The sequence below is a fragment of the Mesocricetus auratus genome, unplaced genomic scaffold (assembly GCF_017639785.1).
Source record: "Mesocricetus auratus isolate SY011 unplaced genomic scaffold, BCM_Maur_2.0 Super-Scaffold_100028, whole genome shotgun sequence".
In the NCBI taxonomy this organism is placed as follows: Eukaryota; Metazoa; Chordata; class Mammalia; order Rodentia; family Cricetidae; genus Mesocricetus; species Mesocricetus auratus.
In genome coordinates this window covers 19,787,849-19,809,037 of record NW_024429209.1, presented here as the reverse complement: position 1 = coordinate 19,809,037, position 21,189 = coordinate 19,787,849, and the positions used below count along the sequence as shown (strand labels likewise).

The window sequence follows — 21,189 nt, the reverse complement described above, 5'->3', positions numbered from 1 at the left end:
TCTCCATAGTGAGCAGTCTCCGTCTATAAGTGTTCTGGAGGAGGAAGATGCAGCGACCAGTTTCTGTGCACACTGATAATCATTCTGTACACACTGGTCAATCATTCTGTACACACCTGTCAACCATTCTGTGCACACCTGTCCATCATTCTGTGCACACCTGTCAACCATTCTGTGCACACCAGTCGGTCGCTCGGAAACATTCATGCGTGGACTGAAATCTTTACCACTTCTGAGCCTGGCCCCCGGGGAAAGGTTTTGCCAATTTTCCATGGGTCCAAGCCCTTGGGATTCTTGACATCAACAATGCACACTTTCCATCAGCTACCAACTGTCGAAAGCTTCTGAGGGACTGGTGGGGGCCCGTGAGCCTCTCCCCTCATCTGGGCTAGCTCGATGGTGTGCAGATGACCACAGTTGCTGTGAGTTTGTGGACATGGCCGCTGTGCCATGAAGAGGACCTCATCTCCCAGCAGTCCCTCCCTCTTCCCACCCCTCTTCCACCATGAGCCCGCGGTGACACAGGTGCCTATCACTGGATGAGCACCGGCTGGTCTCTTACTCTCCGCACTTCACGGCTGCCCTGACTGCTGCCCACTGCAAACAGGCTTTTCTGACCGAGTCTGCGGGCAGCACTGCTCTGTGGGTCCTAAGGAAAGTCTCCAGAGGGCAGAGCAAAGACGGTCAGATCGTAGCCCTGAACCCTGGCATCCCTCACACGGTGCATACAAGACAAATCACAAAACCAACCCACCTTGGCAGGCATAGCTCTAGGTAGAGGTTCTTGGGGCATAGGTCCCTTGGCCCCCCTCGTTTCCCAATAGTGAGAACCAGGCCCCGGAAGCAGCAGCTGGTGGGGTCTCTGGCTTTATGTAGGTCCTTATCCAACCTGGTCTGGGTCCCTGCAGCATTGCGGGTTGGAGGGGACCAGGGCAGCATTGGGGTAAGTGCTGGGAAACCTTGTATCAGAGAGCCTGGGGGCAGCAGGGATGTGGGGCAGTGACCCCTCCACCCCTCCTGTCGGTGTCTTGCATTCTTGGCTGGCGGGCATGAGATGGAGCCTGTGCTCGTCCCTTGGCAGACAATGGTAGGATATGGTTCTTTCTGCCTGCCTTGGGAGAGCAGGTCCTGATCTAGCTCCTCTGCCTGCTACCCGGAAGTTGGTCCTAACTACCCACATCTTCACCTCACGGGTTTCCCTCGGCCACAGAGCCACAAGTGGTCAGGAAAAGTCAGGACTCTGTGCCAAATACACCCTCACAAAAAGACCCTGGTGGAATGCTGGTAAGAGCGAGACCGCAGGAGGGGACCCCACATTTAGAGCACCCCCACGCACCCATCCCCTATTTTTAACTAGGTGCCGTGTGGGCCCCCTAAGGGGAGTGTGGTAGACAGAGAGATGCGACCCTGGACACCCTGGCAGAGTTTACAGTTTTGTGTGATTGCGTGTGCTCACGCACGCACGTGTGCACATAGCAGCAGGATATAAAGAACTCACCGTGTTGCTGGTGGCGGGAGTCAGAAGCAACAGGACCCAGATCAGACAGGGAAGAGAGACAGAAGACAGCAGTGACAGACAGAATGGAGGAATGGAGGGGAAAAATCACCCTGGAGCGTCAACAAGCGCGTGAGGAATAAGAGCACTGGGAAGTGACAGCGGGCCACTCGCAAAGGCCCTACTAGGTGTGAGGCTCAGGAAGTCGCTTGGCCCGTAGGGTGGCAGGTCGGTTGTGGGGCTGGCTAGGGCAGGGCTTGTGGTGGGGCTGGCTAGGGCAGGGCTTGTGGTGGGGCTGGCTAGGGCAGGGCTTGTGGTGGGGCTGGCCTCTTTTCACGGAGCCTTGGCTCCGGCACAGGTCCGTCATCTCGCATGACCCCAATTATTCCTTTGTGGGATAGTTGGGAAAGGCCAGCCACGCACACCCTGGCCTGGCATGTTGTGTGGGACATGAACAGCAGCCATTGTCCTACGGCTGCTCTTGGCTCTGTCCTGGGCTCCCTGTTCCTGTACCCTCTGAGATGTCCTGGTAGGGCTGGGGGACTGCCCCCTCCCCGCCCACGCCACCAGCAGGGCCTGCCAGCTATTCTCCCAGATAATCACTTCCGACCCAGGGCTGAGTGTTGGTGACAGCAGCTCTCTGATTCCCTGTGACAGTAACCCTTTTTTTTTTTGCAGAGGCCCCTACCCGCTAGCCCTCTCTGGGAGCTGAGCCCCACCCGTTCTCACAGAAGTATGTCTTTAATAGCCTCTGGGACACCAGCTGATGGACTGGCCATGAACTTCCCCTGGTCCAAGTCCAGAGCTCAAAAGACAAAGGGGACTTCAGAGTCCATGGCCGCATCCCTGGCCCTGTGTCCTCTTCCCAGGCCCTCCCTGGCCCTGGCCCCTTTGTTTAGGGTTCAAGAGCCTGGGCTGCCAAGATTCTGACTGAAGCGCTTGCTGGTCAACATCTTAATAGCTAGACAAGAAGGAAAAGCACAGGGTGCCGAGGACGGGGACAGCTAATGGGGCAGCAGGGGAGGGGGTGGCAAGGGGTGCAATTAACTCCTCATCCCACAGCCCTAGGACGGGGTGGGGCAGGAATGCAGGGGTGGAAAGAGACCATTTTGAAAGATCCAGCTACTTGGGCCACCTGGAACCTCCACAGAGGACTCTAGTTAGGAAGTGTGTCACCAGCCTCTAGACCAGTGGGTTTCAACCTGTGGGTGGCGAGCCCTTTGGGGGAGGTCAAAGGACCATTTTTACAGAAGTCACCTAAGACCATCAGATAACACAGATATTTACAATTCATGGCAGTAGCAAAATGTGCAGTTATGAAGTAGCAATGAAAATAATTTTATGGTTGGGGGACACCACAGCATGAGGAACTGTATTCAAGGGTGGCAGCATTGGGGAGGTTGGGAACCAGTGCTCTCCACACACCCTGGGAACTCACAGCTCTAGATTAGGAGTCTGGGACACGGGCGTTTACTGTTCCAGGAAGTAGTGCCAACCGTGACTTTGCTGTCCAAGGAGTCCTTGGGGTTGGTTGCATTTTCTCGCTCATCCTGTCCCTCATCATCCCTGCTTCTCTGACAGCCAGTCTTAATCCACCTTGGGCTCCCTGCTCTGGGGTGAAGGCCAGAGTGTTGCTGCTCATAGGGGCCCAAGGCTCAAGTTCTGGCTGCGAGGGTCCAGGTGAAGGATGCCAAGAGCTTTTGGATCAGAGGGTTCTGGCTTGAAGTCCACTCAGTTCATATAACCGGTAGTGTGAAGACAAACCCGGGTAACTGTGGATCAGCCGGGATTAACACTCATCCCCGATTTGCCATGGGCTCTTCATCTGTCATCTGGGGTGGTGGCAGCGGCAGCCATTGTTGTGATTAGACATGGCACATGGTACGGACAGCTTGCTTCAGAGTCCTGCAGTGAGGTCAGCCGGCTTCTCGTCCTCCCTGCCAGAGGAGCCTCAGCCTGCCCAAGTTCACTGGCTGCAGAGCTGGGACCTGCACAGTCTCTTCCCCTAAACCTGTGAGGCTCACAGCGGAATGTCTGCCTCTGCACACGGTGTGTTTGCCGAAAACGCATGGGGCAGGGTGATTCGACCCTAGGCCTCTTCTTTGGGATGCACCCCACTGTCAAAGCTCTGGAATGGAGTTTTTTTTCTTCCACCTCCATTTCAATGGCACGGCTTTGGACCTCAAGTCAGAGCAGAGTTCTGTGTTCCCTGCCTGTGGAAGCCACGGGAACTCACCAGCGCACTGGACTCCACCCAGTTTCAAAGGCTTCCCAGCTCAATGGGGCCAGCTGACCATGTTCCCATGGGACTGTCTTTCCCACGGCCACTCAGGCCCAAGCCAGCCCCATGCAGTCCCACTCTGGTAGGCAGTGGGAGATGAGGTCAGAACCAGGACCCAGAACTCAGGGAGATGTAGGCTTGGCTCCGAAAAAGCTTTGCTGTTGGACAAACGCCTTCCCGTCTCAGCTACATCTTCAGAGACACCGGGTTAATAGAGTCTGCCTCAGGGCCTTCCACGGGGGAGCTGGGCAAGGTGCTGCAGGCAGCCCCAGCTCCTGTGTCCGGCGGGAAGGGGGCAGCCACACTACCCTTGCTCAGTTGGTTCCTGTGCTCTGGTGACAGCAGAGACAGACAACACACCAGTCAGCCACACAATGCAACTGTCGGGAGGACCTCAATAAGGGACTTCCAACCGTCCTCCCCCACCCCCACCCCCATCCTCCCACCCCCGGTGAACTCAGCTGGAGAAGTCACTTTGGACAAAGTGTGTGTTGCTTGAAGTAAAGTCCACGGAGACAAAAATGCCTCCACTGCTGTCAACAGAAAAGCAGATAGAAACAACCCCCCCTCTGAATGAGGCCTTTTTGCTGATGCAGATTCTTGCTGTGTAGCCCAGGCTAGTCTCAAACTCCTGCTCCATCAGCTTCAGCCTGCCATGTAGCACAGGTGACAGGTGTGCGCCGGCATGCCTCGATACCCCACAAAACTAATATCTGTGCGTGTGTGGTGTTCATGCGTGTTCACTGGGGCGTGTGCATGCTGTGTGCGCGTGCTTGTGTAGGCCAGAGGTCAATGTTGGGCGACTTCCTCAGTCACTCCTCGCCTTATTTTTTGGACACAGCCTCTCGCCAGTCTGGCTAGGTTGGTTGGCTGGCCAGCCACAGGGACCCTCCTGTCTCCACCTGTTGAGTGCCGGGGTTACAGGTGTGTACTGATGGGGCTGCACTTTTGTGTTCATGCTGAGGGTCTGAACTCATGCTCTTATTTTCCCAAGCGAACCATTTCCTAACCCCCAACACACTACTGTTACTATGTCAAAAGTTTGTAGGTAATGAATTCTAAAGTTAAGAAACAGGCAAACACGCGGTACAAATGCCAGATCCTTTGGAGGTTTGCAAACGTAAGTCTTCTCACTGCCAAAGACAGCAGGGCCTTGGGATAGCAGCCCCCACAATGTGAAGCCTGAAGTGGTTACGGGGCCACTGAGCCCCACACAGTGAGCTCAAGAATAAAGTTACCCACAAATCACTCACATTTACTTTATTTCGGATAAAAGAATGTTCCTCAAAGAGTCTCTTGCCCGCTTATTTTAGGTTAAGAGGTAACACGCACAGCCAACACAAAGGCGAGGGTATTTCGAGAAGCCCCTTGCGTGTTTGACAGCCAGGGTTCTAACGAGAACCAGACCCAAGGGGTGACACACATCCTCAGACTGAATGCAATGAGCTCCTATCTCCTCCGGCCTTAAACTCCTCTCTCCACTCAGCCCTATCACGCCTGTCTCCACCTCCCAAGTGCTGGGATTAAAGGCCTGTGACTCCCAAGTACTGGGATTAAAGGTCTGAGCCACCACTGCCTGGCCTCTATGGCTAACTGTCAGCTAGCTCTGCACACCGGTCCCCAAGCAAACTTCATTTGTCAAAGCACAAAAAGTGCCACCACAAGAGCCCGGGTGGTTCCACTCTGAAGGGGCCTGAGGCACAGGCAGAGAGTGGTTTGCTCCGGCCTCCGTGTCCCTGGCACCTCCTCTCCTCCTCCTCTTTCCCCTCCTCCACATCCACAGAGCACCCACCATGTCAGGCTTCCTGTTAGCTATCAGAATATTCAGCGAGTGCCTCTCCCCAGGCAGCGGTGAAGAAGAGTCCAGGGGTGAGGAGGACAACCTCAGAGGTCAGACGTCAGCGAGCTGAGCTGGAATAACCCGGAGACCCGGTCAGGCAGACGCTGGGGAAACACTGCATAGCGTGTCAGAATTCAGGGCATGTGACCAGAATACGGGGAGGATTTGGAGTCATCTCCTGGAGGGCCCGTGAGAGCTACCGTTTTAGCCAATGTGCTAGGAAGCCTCGGGGCTTCCTTTCAGGGGACAAGCAGATGGCAAGCAGGTTCCTCCACACCATGCAAGGCTCCAAGCCACAGAATCGCCCTTCCCAGCGTCCTGTCTGTGGCGCCTCCTAGGGGAGAGCACCGTCATTATTTCTTTTCTGGAGTGGTCTTGGGAAGGGACCATCCGCGTGACCTCCGGTTGACCCGTCTTCTGCCGAGTCCTCTGGACGGCTATGTCATGAACACAACGGCCGTGTCTGCTGTTCAGCCTGGGCACAAGGACCCTGTGTTCTCAGCCAGGCTCGCCAACATCCGTGATGAGTAACTGGGACTGTGTCGGATGGGGAAGTGGTCACAATGCCCCTATTGTGTTTCCTCAGTGGAGCTGGAGCAGCAGGCCAGTCGCTGGCCCGGCTGGCAGCCACAACCGCAGGGACTCAGCCTTCATCTTCATCCCAAGGACCCGCCCAGCGTGGGGCCGGCCAGGGCCTGCTGCCTCATGGACGCCCCCTCACAGGCCCACCACAGCAGACGACTCTTGTTCCTGCACAACAAAAGGTCATTTCTGGCAGAGGGCGTCTGATTCACTTAGCGATTCAATTCTTCCTTGTTCGTTCCACAGGCGTCGGCACCCTCAGAATTTTACCCAGAAGATGAGAATGGCATCCAAGCCTTCAGAGATGCCGAAACCCTGGCGTACCCACACTGGACACTCCCTTCCCACAGCTCACCTTCACAGCAGCCTGAGGGGTGGGCCGGGCTCTCTGCTGGTGTGCAGAAGGACGCTGCATTTACAGTCGTCACATAGAAGAAGGTTCTAGACACGTCTTCCAGTGATTTGTGCAGGTCTAAGGAGGAGTCCCTGTGGATGGTAGTGTGACTTAGCTAATGTCCCGGAGACCGATGATGAGGCTGCCCCTGGGGGTGCTGCTTCCAGGGTCCTGTTAGCGGTGGGAATCAAGAGGGGTCGTGGGCTTTCCTGAGCCAGAGCGAAAGGCAGCAGCATGCTCCAAAAGCTAATGGAGGCCAGGGCAGAGTGAGGTTCCACACACAGAGATATGCACACACCATGCACACACATATACACATGCGCATACATTCATACACACACATATATATACATATGCACATCTATGCATATGCACATGCATACATACACTACACACATACACATTTACATGCACACACACATACATGAATATAGGTACACACACCACATGCATACACGTATGCCAGATTCATGCACACACATGCATACACACACAGACACATGCAAACACACTTGCACAAAGATGTATAAACACGTGCACACATATATGCACACACATGGATGCATGCATGCACACAGACACACCATACACTGGAGCGCTCCATCTGCGTCACTTTCAAAGGCGGGCAGAACCACTGTAGTGTCAGAGCTCATCGTTAGGTGGGGCTCATCGCTAGGTGGGGCTCATCGCTAGGTGGGGCTCATCGCTAGGTGGGGTGCAGGGGTGTCACAGTGGGTGCAGGTGGGTCCCTGAGCCATGGCTCTGCACAAATCTGCACCTAAGCATGAGTTCTACAGCCATGTTCACACGCAGCCTTCCACTGAGCTAGTATTTATGATTTGACTCTATGTATGTCGGTCTTCAATAAGATGTCTACCAAAAATCCAAGTTTTATAAAGAAAATAAAGTACAAAAAAGTAAAAAACAAACTAAAAAAATTCCCCCTGGCAACTCTGGAGCCAAAGAGAGGAACTGCCAAAGAACTGAGACACTGCTTTTTCAAGATTTGTCCTTGGTATTAATCGTAAACATGTGCAGACAGTAGTTTGCAATATCTTAAATGCAGAGTGATTCAAACTGTTAAAAATAAATTAATATTATTCCAGTATTTGGCAAAAAGGAAAGTTGGGTTAATATATCCTGATGCAGTCACCGGCTGGACTATTGGTCAGCCGTGGACATTGTATGTACTATACGGAAAACGTCTCACAAAGGTTCAAAATGCGTTATTAAACGGCAATGACATTTTCCCTAAATGCTTCTTTCATTGCTTTTTTTTTTAACAAGAAAAAGTAACTGATAGAAACAAGCCATAATATTAATAGCTGTTCTTGATGCACAACGCTGTTGCCGGTCATAAACATGCATATATATGCATGAGTAAATATCATAAAAGCGAAGCAAATACATATGTAAATACATATTCATATGTAAATATTTTATTTTAAAATTGCATATATGTGTGTGTGCACGCGCATGCGTGACACGCATGCTTGTCTATGAGCATGTGCATGTCAGTGTGGGTGCCTGAGACATATTCATATGTAAATATTTTATTTTAAAATTGCATATATGTGTGTGTGCACGCGCATGCGTGACACGCATGCTTGTCTATGAGCATGTGCATGTCAGTGTGGGTGCCTGAGACATATTCATATGTAAATATTTTATTTTAAAATTGCATATATGTGTGTGTGCATGCGCATGCGTGACACGCATGCTTGTCTATGAGCATGTGCATGTCAGTGTGGGTGCCTGAGACATATTCATATGTAAATATTTTATTTTAAAATTGCATATATGTGTGTGTGTGTGTGCGTGTGCATGCACACACATGCTTGCCTATGAGCATGTGCATGTCAGTGTGGGTGCCTGAGACATATTCATATATAAATATTTTATTTTAAAATTGCATATATGTGTGTGCACGCGCATGCGTGACACGCATGCTTGTCTATGAGCATGTGCATGTCAGTGTGGGTGCCTGAGACATATTCATATATAAATATTTTATTTTAAAATTGCATATATGTGTGTGTGTGTGTGCGTGTGCATGCACACACATGCTTGCCTATGAGCATGTGCATGTCAGTGTGGGTGCCTGAGACATATTCATATATAAATATTTTATTTTAAAATTGCATATATGTGTGTGCACGCGCATGCGTGACACGCATGCTTGTCTATGAGCATGTGCATGTCAGTGTGGGTGCCTGAGACATATTCATATGTAAATATTTTATTTTAAAATTGCATATATGTGTGTGTGTGTGTGTGTGTGTGTGCGTGTGCATGCACACACATGCTTGCCTATGAGCATGTGCATGTCAGTGTGGGTGTCTGAAAGGCCAGAAGAGGGCATTGGAATCCCTGGAGTTGCAGCTGTAGGTGGCTGTGAGCTGCTCAGTGTGGCTTCTTGACATAACTCTGTCCTCTGCAAGAGCAGCAAGCACTCTCAACCACTGACCCGTGTTTCTTCTGTAAACTCTTGCTGGCGAATGTGAGCTTCCGCCGTAAGTCTCGTTGTGTTCATTGGGAACAAGACTGCCCTGTTACCCTCCTGGCACAAGTCTGTGTCTCCAACAAGCATACCTCAGCTGAGTGAGAGCCTGACTTCCAGGCCGCTGCAACTAGAGATGGGAGTGGTTGCAGCAGTGACCATGTCTGAGTGGGACAGGGGACGTTTTAATGGAGTGTATGAGGAGGGGGCTCCATGCATAAAATCTTTCGTGTAAAGCTCTTTTTTGTAGCAATATTCTATTATTTAACTGAGTATTACATACAGTATATTGTGATCATATTTCCCCATTTGTCCCCTAACTCTTTCCAGATCACCCCCACTTCCAGAGCCCTAGCTTTGTGCCCTCTTTTTAAATGGTCCCCTGAGTTCAATTGCTGCTGTCCATGGGCCTGGGGCTACCCACGGGAGCATGGTCCATCCATGGGAGCCACACCCTTAAAGATGGCGGACACCCCTCCCCCAGCGGCCGTCAACTGCCAACAGCCCCTCAGCTAGCGGTGGAGGCTTGTAGGACCCTCCCTCCTCCATGCCGGAATGCTGATTGGCCTCACCTTGTGAAGGTCTTCTCCAGGCACCCACAGCTGCTGTGAGTTCCTGAGCTTGTCTTGTCAAATCCCGAAGGCTGCTTCGGGACCATTGAGGATGGGGAGATAGAAAGATTGTAAAGACAGAGGTTGGTGGAGAAGCAGACGTCCTGTGCGTGTCTGAGTACCACAGATGCCTACTTCTCTGCCCCTGGACCAGCTGTGAGTTTCTGCATTAACCACCATGCACTGCACCAAGAAACCTCTTTGATGAGGTCTAAGAGCAACGCTAATCTGTGCGGACAGAAGCGAGGATTTAGAGGGCGGTTTGATACATTGTCCACTTAGCAGAATAATAGTAGCAGGTTTGCCCCTGGGGCCTGTGAGCTCCCAATCATGTTTTTTTGTTTGTTTGTTTGTTTGTTTGTTTGCAAGATTTACAGTACTAGGCGTGTGTTCTCTTCTGTGAGGTGGGCCTTAAATCCAACCAGAAAGCAGCTGATTATCTGAATGATGTTCATGTCACTGCTGCCCCCCATGGGCGTGTCTCACCATGCCAATCATTACAGGGTCCACAGCTGGGCAAAGCTGTTGGTTCCTTCTCTCCAGCACCTGTGAGAGACAGCCAGCAGGGAGGAAGCTTCCCGGTCAGTACCAACTTGACATCCTCATATTCTGTCACCGTGGTATGCTGTCTTTAGGAACAAGGTCTTACCGTCAAGTTCTGGTCGGTAGCCAAGAGCAATGGCAACAGCCTGTGTTGTCTGGTGGCGGGGGTGGGGGGGGTGGGGGCGGTCTCCACTACTCACTCGGCAACTGACAACTCTAAGGGCGTGTCCCACACTTTGAACTGGGGTTTTTATTTGGCAGTGTAAACCTTCTGGTAGGGGGGAGCATTACCCCTGTGTAGGGTGACTTCAATTATACTCTTTCATGTAAACACACACGCTCGCGCACACACACACACACACAAGCGCGTGAAGTTTATAAAACAGTTGATTTCTATATGATTTTTTGAAACATTCTTACACCCTTAGTGTTAATTATTCTTCCCCAATACACACTCCTCTGCCCTGCCCCCATCATTCGCCTTACCTCACTGTGTGTGTGTGTGTGTGTGTGTACATGTGTGTATGGAGGCCAGGGGTGGCACAGAATGACCATATATATCACTCTACACCTTATCTGTTGAGGTGGGGGTCTCCCACTCACCCTTGAGCATGGGCATTCACGCCAAGTGCATGTGTGGAGGTCAGAGGACAGCTTGCGGGGTCGCTTCTCTTTTTCTGCCATGTGGGCCTCAGGAATCAAGCTCAGGCAGTGACAGTTGGTGGCAAGCCTTTCACTCTCAGAGCCATCTTGCTGGCCCATGGATAAAATTCTTGAAGCTGCTGGTTGAATATTGAATAAGCAGCTGGGCGTTGGTGGCACACGCCTTTAATCCCAGCACTTGGGAGGCAGAGGCAGGGGGGTCTCTGTGAGTTCGAGGCCAGGCTGGACCGAATATTGAATAAGCAGGGAGGGAAGAGACAAACAGAAAAAGCCCCGCCCTTCTGCAGTAGGAAGAAAGGATTGGAGGAAGGGCAGGGCCCCTGCAGGTGCAGGTGGGAGGGTCTCTGTGCAGTGGCATGTCCGGTGTGTCCACGCATAGCAGGTGCACAGAAGCGGGGGGCCGGCAGCGGCAAGCTGAAGGGAATCATGAGACTTGGCTGTTAGATGCTGAGGAGACTCCCTGGCTGATTCTTAAACCACAACAGCCTGCACCAGCCACGGATGTAGACAACACCCCTGAGGCCCCTCCCCTCAGCCCCTCAAGGGAGTTTAGCTGTAGGTGTCATTCCCAAGGTAATCTCAGCGTCCAGAACCATCGATAACTCCCCGGTGTCTGAGACTGAATTTAAAGATGTACAGGGACTGTGTCTCTCTCCTGGCAGGGTCAGGGAGCTCAGTGGTGATGCCAACGACTCCAGGGTATATACCTGGACCTGTGTGGGAACCAGGCTCACAGTGAATAGTGCCAACCCCCTGCCCAAGCTATCCTCTGCAGCTGGGAGGCCAGCCCACCGGCCCCTCTGCCGAAGCCTACTGAACTCCTTACCTTCTGAGCTACCACTAGCGGCTCCCGGCACTGGGGATGGAGACTCAGGGGACTGGGGAGACTGAGGCAGTCATGGCTTTCTGTGTGTCACAACTGGCTAAGCCCCTCCACTTTTCTGGTTGGCAAAATTCTGGGGATCCAATGGGTCGTTTTATGCTGGGGTGAACACACCCTGTTAGCAACTTGGAAATGACAGACTTCAGGGAGTCAGCCACCTATTTTGGGTGGCATCTTCCTTTGAAGTGCCATTTCAGGGGAGATCTGGTTAGCTGTGACATTGTCCACAGGCTGGGTCAGAACTCTGTAAGGCAGGAATGGCATTGCCCCGACCCTTCCCTGTTCTCCTCCTCCTCCTTCTCTTCCTCCTCCTCCTCCTCTTCTTCCTCCTCCTCTTCCTTCCTCACTGACTCGGGTTTCATCCCCCTCCGGCCATGACTCATGCAGGCACTAACATCTACCAACTTTTAAAACGATGCCGCTGTCACTTCGGATTAAGGGTCAGAAACGCAGGGAGCCGTTGCCACAGCAGTCCTCAGTGCTGCCAAGTGACACGAGGCTCACTCTGTGCTTTGGAGGCAGCGAGGTCCTTACCCCAGCAGAGCTTTTCATAGTGTTGAAATGAGGAAGATGTACTTGGCTCATGAAATTCTTATGCTTGTCTGGCACCAAAGCAGCGAAACATCTGAGCTTTGACCCACTTAAGAAATGGAAGCAGCCGCTGAGTGGCTGGGGTGGTCCCCAAATTCCTGGCTCCAAAGCTGGAGCTGGTGACAAAGCGGTGGCCTGAACCCTCTTATAGTTTTATCTGGGTTTAGAGGGAGTTACTCGTGTTTCCGCGGTGATCTTTGTTAACGTTTCAAAAGGGAGTGGGGAGCTCAGGGAACTGGCACTTGGAGGCCTAAGTGGGGCGGCCTAGGTGCCCTGGAGAGCTGTGTCCAGATGCATGGCTCCACACTGAACAAAAGGGAAAGAGAGAGACAGCCGAGCCCCCCAGTGCTCACCCCGCCCTGCTTCCTGACCTCCCAAGATGTGAACAAGCACCCCCACACACTCACACTGCCGCTGCCAAAGTTCAGAGGCTCCCCAGCCACACTCCACCTGCCCAGCCCTTCAGCCCCTGAGTTGCTGTTTGCTGTGTATTTGGTCTTAGTGGTGAGAGAAACGTATGTAGAACACTGGAGGAATGATGTCCCATCCGGACATCTGGACGGCAGGCAGCTCTTTCAAATTTTAAGGCAAGCATTAAAACAAAGGCAGCGTTGGCTGATGCTTGTCGAACTCCTTGCTAGCTAAGATTTTAGGAGGCACAGAAAGCATTTTAAAACTTCTAAATGATTGTGTATTTTCCTTTGGAGTCCATTTTTGGTTTTCATTCCTCAGCTGTATAAGGGTTCATCTGTAGTTGACTTTTGCTTTCTTTTTATTTATTTATTTTTTATTTTCATCCTTCTGTGTGCTCTAGGTGGTAAAAGGAGTGTCCTAAATAAGTCATGGTACCAGCAGATGCGAGTCCTGAAGGTGACCCTAGTGTAATTGCCTTCTGGGAAACAGTGCTGGGTGTGAGAGACTGAGCCCAAGGGGTCATCACACCTTGATTTCAGGACTCCCGTCGGAGTCCTGATGCTGAACTTGGCATTACCTTACACCATGAGTGGGAGTGAGCAGTGAGCCTCCTATGACCAGGTAGCCACGTGGGAGACACACCCTAATAAGCCGGTGCTCTCCTCTGGTTACCGTCCTGCATAGCCCTTACAGACACAGATCCCACCCCTTTTAAAATGTATATTTTAGGAGAGACAGCACAGGCCAACAGACTGACTCTGCATGTGACGGTCGGTGATACTGCCTGGTCCTACCGCTAACAGATCTGTTGGTGTCTATTGTCCCTTGGCAAGCACAGTGACATACAACACAGCACAGCCTTTCTGTGCAGGGACGTTGGTCTCGTGGCCTGATAGCTTTCTGAGGACACTGCCCTCCGAAGGCCCACTGTGGGGTACATTCCCTTTACAATGGGGAGGAAGAGTGACCACCTCCCACCTCGGGGACAGCGTCCCTTCCACTCCCCACCTCCGTGATCTTGGCTGCAGTTCCAAGCAGCCGCCTCCATGGCAGGAAGCCACTGAACTCCTACCCTGTCTAGACAGCCAGTGTGCCAGCCGTTGGCGGGCTGACCCGGCTGTCTGTGTGCACACGTGTACATGGCTGTTAATTACCCCAGAATGTCTGCCCCAGCTGCTGCTGGAGAAATGTAGGTCATCTGGGTACCGCGGCAACCACGACTGACAGCGTGTGCGGTGAGTCGGGGTCACGGTGGCCGGCGACCTGGCCTGACGGGGCTGAGGCTCCTGACCGTAGGCGTGTCCACCACGTCCCGTGGCTGGTTTCCTTTGCACACTTCACAGTACTGTGCACATCTTCAGCCTAAGGCGCGCGGCTTTTCTGCAACGGACTGGAACAGTGCGGCATTGTGCATCCTAAATATGACCTTTCACGGAGCCAGACAGAGCCTTCTATGAAGCAATTTCCCTGGAATGGTCAATGTCAGTTCACCCCTGCAGCAGCCCTAGAAGGAAACCCTGGATCACATGGCGGCCTAATGCATTCTCCGCTTACAGATGGGGAAGCCACGGTTCAGCAATGCTGCACTGCTCTTTAAAGTAATGAGTGACTGCACAGCAAGCTCATTGCTCACGTGGCAAAACCTCCCGTTAGTTCCCTGCTGTCTTCCACGCTTACTCCAGCTTTACAGATGGGGAAACTGAGGAGCCGAGGGGGCCAATCACAAAGCAAGTATGATTCAAACTGGGTTAGTCCGTTTGCGTCAAGCTAAAACCCCAGAGTGGGCGGGGGTCCATCACTACTTTGGACAAACCATTTGGACTTAGAAAACATGAGGTAAGAGCTGAGTTTTGTGGTGGCTGCAGAGAGGCCCCTTAGCAAGAAAGAGTGAAACAGTGGCCTGGCCAACAGGTGGCCCCAGGCGGTGGCTCCAGGCAGAGGCTCTGAAAGCCAAAGCTGCCCAGTGCAGCAGTTTCCAAGTTATTCACCAGTGTGGACTCCACCCACCTTACCCCAGGTTTAAAAAAAATAAAAGATCCAGGGCCAGAGAGATGTCATCATGTAAAAAAGGGACCAAGTTCAATCCCTACGGATCTGTGTGAAGATGAAAGGAAGGAGCAACTCCAAACTCCACATGTACACTACAGATATCTGCACTCACGTGTTACACACACACTGATAAATGTGCACACTACAGATGTCTGCACCCACGTGTTACACACACACACTGATAAATGTGTACACTACAGATGCCTGCACCCATGTGTTACACACACACTGATAAGTGTATACACTACAGATGCCTGTACTCATGTGTTATACACACACTAATAAATGTGTACACTACAGATGTCTGCACCCACGTGTCACACACACACTGGCATTTGTCTGGAAAACCTAGCAGTAATGATGGTTTGTAAACTGGCCATTTGCACAAAGGTTCCGAGAAAGCACAAGAAATACAAGGATGTGGTATTCCCCAGGGGAACGGGGAGTGTCGGTGCACCTCCAAATACTGTGCTATAAAAATGTTAAAACACACAGGAACTGCTTGCACATAAGTTGTGCATATTCTTAGCATCTATGTGAGAAGTGCAGGGGTAACCCCAGCATTAATGGCAACCCCAGAATGGGGTAACCCCAGCATCAATGAAACCCCAGAATGGGGGTAACCCCAACATCAATGGCAACCCCAGAATGGGGGTAACCCCAACATCAATGAAACCCCAGAATGGGGGTAACCCCAACATCAATGGCAACCCCAGAATGGGGGTAACCCCAGCATCGGTGTCACCCCAGCATCGGTGTCACTGGGAGAGCCTGCATAAGTTACTTTCCCACTGCTGTAAAGGAACAGCACGACCAAGGTGACTCACAGGAGGGAAGGTTCATTTCAGCCTCTGTTTCTGGAGGGATGAGAGTCTGCCGACATCACAGGGAGGCTGCGGGGTTGGCAGCGGGGGTGTCCGCAGCAGGAAGCTGAGAGCACAAGAGGAATACGAGAGCCTGGAATGGTTCGTGGCTTTGAAACCACAAAGCCCACCCCCGGAAACTTCCTCTAGTGAGGCTGTGACCCCTAAGCCTCCCCAAACAGTGCCACCAATGGGGGACCAAGTATCCAATACCCGAGACTGTGGGGGGGCATCTCATTCAAACCACTACCTCAGCAGATTCCTGGAGTCATTCTAGCCAAATCTGGCAAGCTCCAGATTCAGTGGAAAGCCCCCCATATCAATAAAATAAGGTGGGGCGTGACTGAGGACAACACCCGAGGCTGAGCCTGGCCTGTACATGCACATGTACACACAGGTGCCACACACATGAACACCAAAGCCCGGAGGAGCCGGTGGAATCCATGGCCCACATGTTCACCTTCTAGCGTCTGCCTTTAGTCATGGAGCTGCTCTTGTGCCCTTCTGCTCTGTCCGCGACAGGCTACGTTTCCAGAGGACACTACTACCAGAGGGTGGCCTTCATCCCGTAAGATGTTCCAGACACAGTGGGGACGTGCCTTTGACTTTTGGTGGGTGTTTACATACAGAACATGGTGTTCTGGGAGGAGGGGGCAAGAGATGCCATCATTCCCTTAGGGGATGCTTCTGACTAGGGGAATGATGGCAAGCTCAGCGCCAGGCTCAGCCTGCCCCTCAGCCTGATGCCAGGCAGACCAAACAGCCATCTGAGACTCAGCCATTATTGTTTTCCCCGGTTTTCCCCCTGTGGGACAAAATGAGGTTGAAGGAAACGCCATGCCATCTGTGTGTGTGTGTGTGTGCGTGTGTGTGTAACAGCTATGAATATGACCCCAGTGCAGGCTCATCCTCCCCCAGGACTGGGCTTCTAAGTGCTTCTTATACCAACCCTGGTGGGGTGCCACAGCCCCCTTCATGTGGCTTGCCCTGTGTGGGAGACTGAAGTCTACAAATCAGACATGCAGGGTTCAGGGTACCCCCAGTAGACAGCACATCCTCCTGCCCTGTGGTCCAGACATCCTGCCAAACTGCCCCAAAGTTCTCCCTCAGGCCAGGGAGCCTTTCCAGCCACCAGACCAAGTGACACATCTAGCTCAGAGCTTCCCCAGGACTGCTCCTTGTCCTGACGTCTTTAGAAAGGACTGGAGTGGTGGCAGCACAGGAGAGGTGGCAGCAAGAAGCCACCTCCTGGCTTCCTACAAGACTACATGGAAACCCAGCTCTGGCTGCGATTAGGAGCAGGTTGTTAGAGCTTGAACCATGGTTCCTTCTCATGGTCTTTGAGAACCACCTGGAGAGAGCCAAGGTGGGGAGGGGAGATGCAGGGGAGAGCACACCATTGCACACAGAGATGCAGGAGAGCACACCATTGCTCACAGAGATGCATGGGAGTGCACACCATTGCTCACAGAGATGCAGGAGTGCACACACCATTGCTCACAGAGATGCAGGGGAGAGCACACACCATTGCACACAGAGATGCAGGAGAGCGCACCATTGCTCACAGAGATGCAGGAGTGCACACACCATTGCTCACAGAGATGCAGGGGAGAGCACACACCATTGCACACAGAGATGCAGGAGAGCGCACCATTGCTCACAGAGATGCAGGAGAGCACACCATTGCACACAGAGATGCAGGTGAGTGCACACACCATTACTCACAGAGTCACAGCTCAGTGGGTGCTGAGTTCCACGAAGGCTGTTGAGCTGCTGGGCACTACGCTGGCATTTGCCTGGGAGGAAGGGGTGGTGAGCAGAGACTTCCATGATCCGCAGCAACGAGATCAGCGAGAACCAGACTTCCGAGAAGTATGACAGGGTATCCTCACCGCTCACGCTCTGTGGGTGCTCTGTCACCTGCTCACTTGCTCAGAGTGAAATGTGACTTATGTGGGTAACGCCACCACACCTTGACAGTGAGTCACACACACACCTGGTTCCGGTTTCTCTTGTAATTATCCGTTTCTGCCCTCAAGGTGCAAAAAGTCCACAGAGAAGTTAGCTTTTAACCCTTTTGCTGATAGGACCAAGGAGACCAGTAAGGAGCCCCAAGTAATAACGCTGGGCTACTCCGCGCAACCTGTGCCCACCCTGCCCAAACTGCCCACCCTGCCCACCCTGCCCAACCTGCCATCAGTTGGCCTGAGTCCTGCTGGTAAAATCTTTCACCCCTCTCACCTCCTTTCCGGCCTGGAGCTCGGCTCTAGCAGGCCCTGTCTGAACCGTGGGACCATATGGAAAGACGCAAGCTTGGCATTAGAGGGAGCATTCACATACGACACCACTGCTAGTTTGCAGACTGTGTCACTTCCAGGGGCCATAATTTCTCATTTAGCTAATAAGGGTGCTAAGATCTGCCTCATGGACCACAGGTACAAAGGTCCTGAGGTAGCTTTTGGGTCTGGAAGATGGACTAAAAGGAGATTCTCCCTCTCCATCCCCTCCCCCCCCCCACAGTGTGGGTTCAGGGCAGGTCTACCTGTCTCATCTACAGATTCTGAAGCCCAGAGGGGCTGAGTCTCAGATCTCAGCTGATGGGCTTCCTGGTGGGACGGTCTGAAACTGAAGAAGTGTTTATGAAACACACAACTCCTCAAAGCCAGAAGATGCCCTTTAGGTACCTGGGCTGACCTGGGAAACCACAAGACAGACAGCTGTTGAAAAGAGACAGCAAGCCTCTCTGAAAATCGAGAGCGTGTACACACACACACACACACACACACACACACACTGCTGGCAGAGTGGAATTGAAGAGGCTTCGCCTGGCAGATTAATTAAGGATGGCAGTCTCATTAACCGCCGTCTGACCTCGGAAGCGCAGGCCCCCTGGGTGGGCGGCGTGGTCCAGGGTCGTTAACGGTGATGTGTGTGGACGCTTCAGAGAGACCGTCATCTCCCTTCAGGCCCAGCTCCTAACTGAAAAGGCCTTTGGCCTCCGGCTCTGCTTCCTTATTGCTTTGTGAACAAGGGAAGCCTGACTGTGGGACTCGGAGGGGCCCCTCTGGGGAGCATGAGAAAAAGAGTGCTACCAGCTACAGATGGGGTCTGTCACGGTCCCAGAGCCAGCAGGGGACAGGAGGACAGGTCCGCCATGTGGAGGGATCCTGTAGGTCTCTTCTTCCAGTCTCTGGCGTTTTTGCTGTGACACGCCTGGCGAGCATCCTACCCTGTGCTCTCTCTCTCCAGTCTTCCTTGAGTTTTAAAATAAAGCATCTCACTCTCCGCACAGTTCCATACGTTCTGGTCCCATCCGGGAGTCACCCACCGGAGTTCTGGGAGGCTGGTCCTGCTGAGACCTCACTCCATGGGTGGGTGGACTAAGGTTGGGGACACATCTGAGCCTGGCCAGGAACAGATGCAAGGCCGAAGCCCCTCTGCTGAGCTTCATGGCTGTGACTGGCACTTAACTATCTGCAATAGTTACGGTTAGCGGCGTTCACTGGTCATACAAGGTCATACGAGCCTCCAGATGCATGCTATTTGTCACGTTACTAACCTCCCAACTATGCATGGATGCTAGAAAAGGGCCTCACTTGGTGTTCTTAACCTTTACCCCCACAACGGGAGTCATCTGTGCCTTTCCAGGCATTGACATGCCGGCCAGAAGGTAGTCAGCCTGCACAGGCCCCGCAGATCTCGTCTCTGCCCGAACCTGGCTTTGTTCTGCAGAAAAGCAAGCATGGGGTCTCCGTCACTGCATCTTCTGAGAGCCAGGAACTGACTGGAATCGGAAAATGGGGGTCACTTGCTGGGTGGGGAAATGGGGGTCACTTGCTGGGTGAGGAAATGAGCACACTCGCTGAGTGGGGCAGTGAGGGGGGCACTTGTTGGGTAGGGGAATGGTGTGCACTTGCTGGGTGAGAAATGGGGCCCATCCACTAGTCTGGGTGCTTCTTTCTACTGGCTTGCTTAAATTAGATGCTACTTATTCAAGTTTCAGTCTGGGATTTCACTGATTCAGAGTTTTAGGCTCAAGTGTTCCAGGTCAGCATCATTTATCCCATGGGAGCCCTGAGCTCTGGCCTCCTCCTGCTGCTGGTTTTTTTTTCACCTCCCAGCTGACGCCTGCCTGTCACAGCTGCCAGACAGACTACAGACAGCCTAGTTAGATTAAACGTCAGAGTGAGGAGCAAGTGGTTTTAGTGCAGGTGTAGTTCAGGAAAACATGGGGTGTTGGGAAGACCAAAATATTTATTCATTGTTCTCAGAAGTTCCATTTTTAACTGGGCATTGTATGTTTTTATTTGCTGTTTAGTGTGCCACATGGCGGCAGCGCGACGGTGGTGGTGGTGGTGGCGGTGGCGGAGGTGGTGTGGCTACAGGGCCTCAACCCTCCTGCCCCCGAGAGGACCGGACACAGTTGGTTATAATAATCCTAATTTGTTTGCTGGCAGTGACTTCATGCCCACCTGAGAACCTTCTATGGACTTTGGGAGACAGAGGTCTCCAGAGGGGCAGAGGCTTGCCCAGCGTCACGTGTCACTGATGCTCGCTCCACCACCCCGTGAGCTGCACCTCATAGAACTGAGACACATGACCCCCCCATGTCCTCTAATGCCCACACATACTTCTTCCTTTGCCTACCTCAGATTTCCATCCTGCTGCTTCAAAGCCAGGGCCTGGGTCGACATCACCATCCTGTTCAGTTTCTAGGGAGACTGTTGCACCTTCTGTAGAGTCACGGGTTGGCTTGTGAAACCCTCCAAGACTCCCCACCATCTCCAGAGGTCTTTCTGGGTCTCACTCCTGGCTGTGTCTCCTGCCTGGATCACCACCGTTTGTCCTTTCCAGCAGGCCAAGAGGCTTCATGGCTGTCACATGGTCTCCATCAGCAGGGTGGTCTGGTTCACTCTGCCCCCTCATGTTTCAGGGATGGAGAGTGGCTTGGCCACTGCGACCGGAGAGCCTGGGTTTGATTTTGTGCTTTTGTTTTATGTGGCTCTGCCTTAAGGGAACCAGGGGGTTGGCCAGCCTCCAACCACTCCTGGTCGCATCCCAAAAGCCACCCCACAGAACTGAAACTCGAGGCACGCTCCATTACTTGCTGTGGCTTTGCCCTAGTTCTCGGAAACCCGGCTCCAGTCTGAAGATAAGCCGTTATGGGGCCGGGGAGGTGACGTCATTGGTGAAGCATTTGCTGCAACAGCACGAGGACTTGAGTTCAGATCCTCAGCGCCCGTGTGAAAATCCTGGTGCAGCAGTACCCATCTGTAACCTTTGTGCAGGGAAGCTGGTCCACGGGCCTCAATGGCCAGCTAGTCTAGACAATCAGCAAACCTCAAGGCTCAGAGAGAGAAACCCTGCTTCAAAAGGCAAGGGGGATGGTACCCTCTGGTCTCTAAATGCTTATGAGTGTCCATACCTGTGCACACAGCTGAGCTCCAACAAACACACCTACACGCAGGACACCCAGACAC

General features: G+C 52.6%; 2 long non-coding RNA genes across 2 annotated transcripts; both read right to left on the bottom strand.

Annotated features, from left to right (window-relative positions):
• Positions 1-2,817: 2,817 nt before the first annotated feature.
• LOC121134594 lies at positions 2,818-6,281 on the bottom strand. The gene is made up of 2 exons (XR_005871698.1): positions 5,569-6,281; positions 2,818-4,108 (listed from the first exon to the last, which is right to left on the bottom strand). It is a non-coding gene; the product is annotated as an uncharacterized LOC121134594 (long non-coding RNA).
• Positions 6,282-13,503: 7,222 nt separating this feature from the next.
• LOC121134544 lies at positions 13,504-17,838 on the bottom strand. The gene is made up of 3 exons (XR_005871629.1): positions 17,435-17,838; positions 15,674-15,776; positions 13,504-14,301 (listed from the first exon to the last, which is right to left on the bottom strand). It is a non-coding gene; the product is annotated as an uncharacterized LOC121134544 (long non-coding RNA).
• Between the last annotated feature and the right edge of the window lie 3,351 nt (positions 17,839-21,189).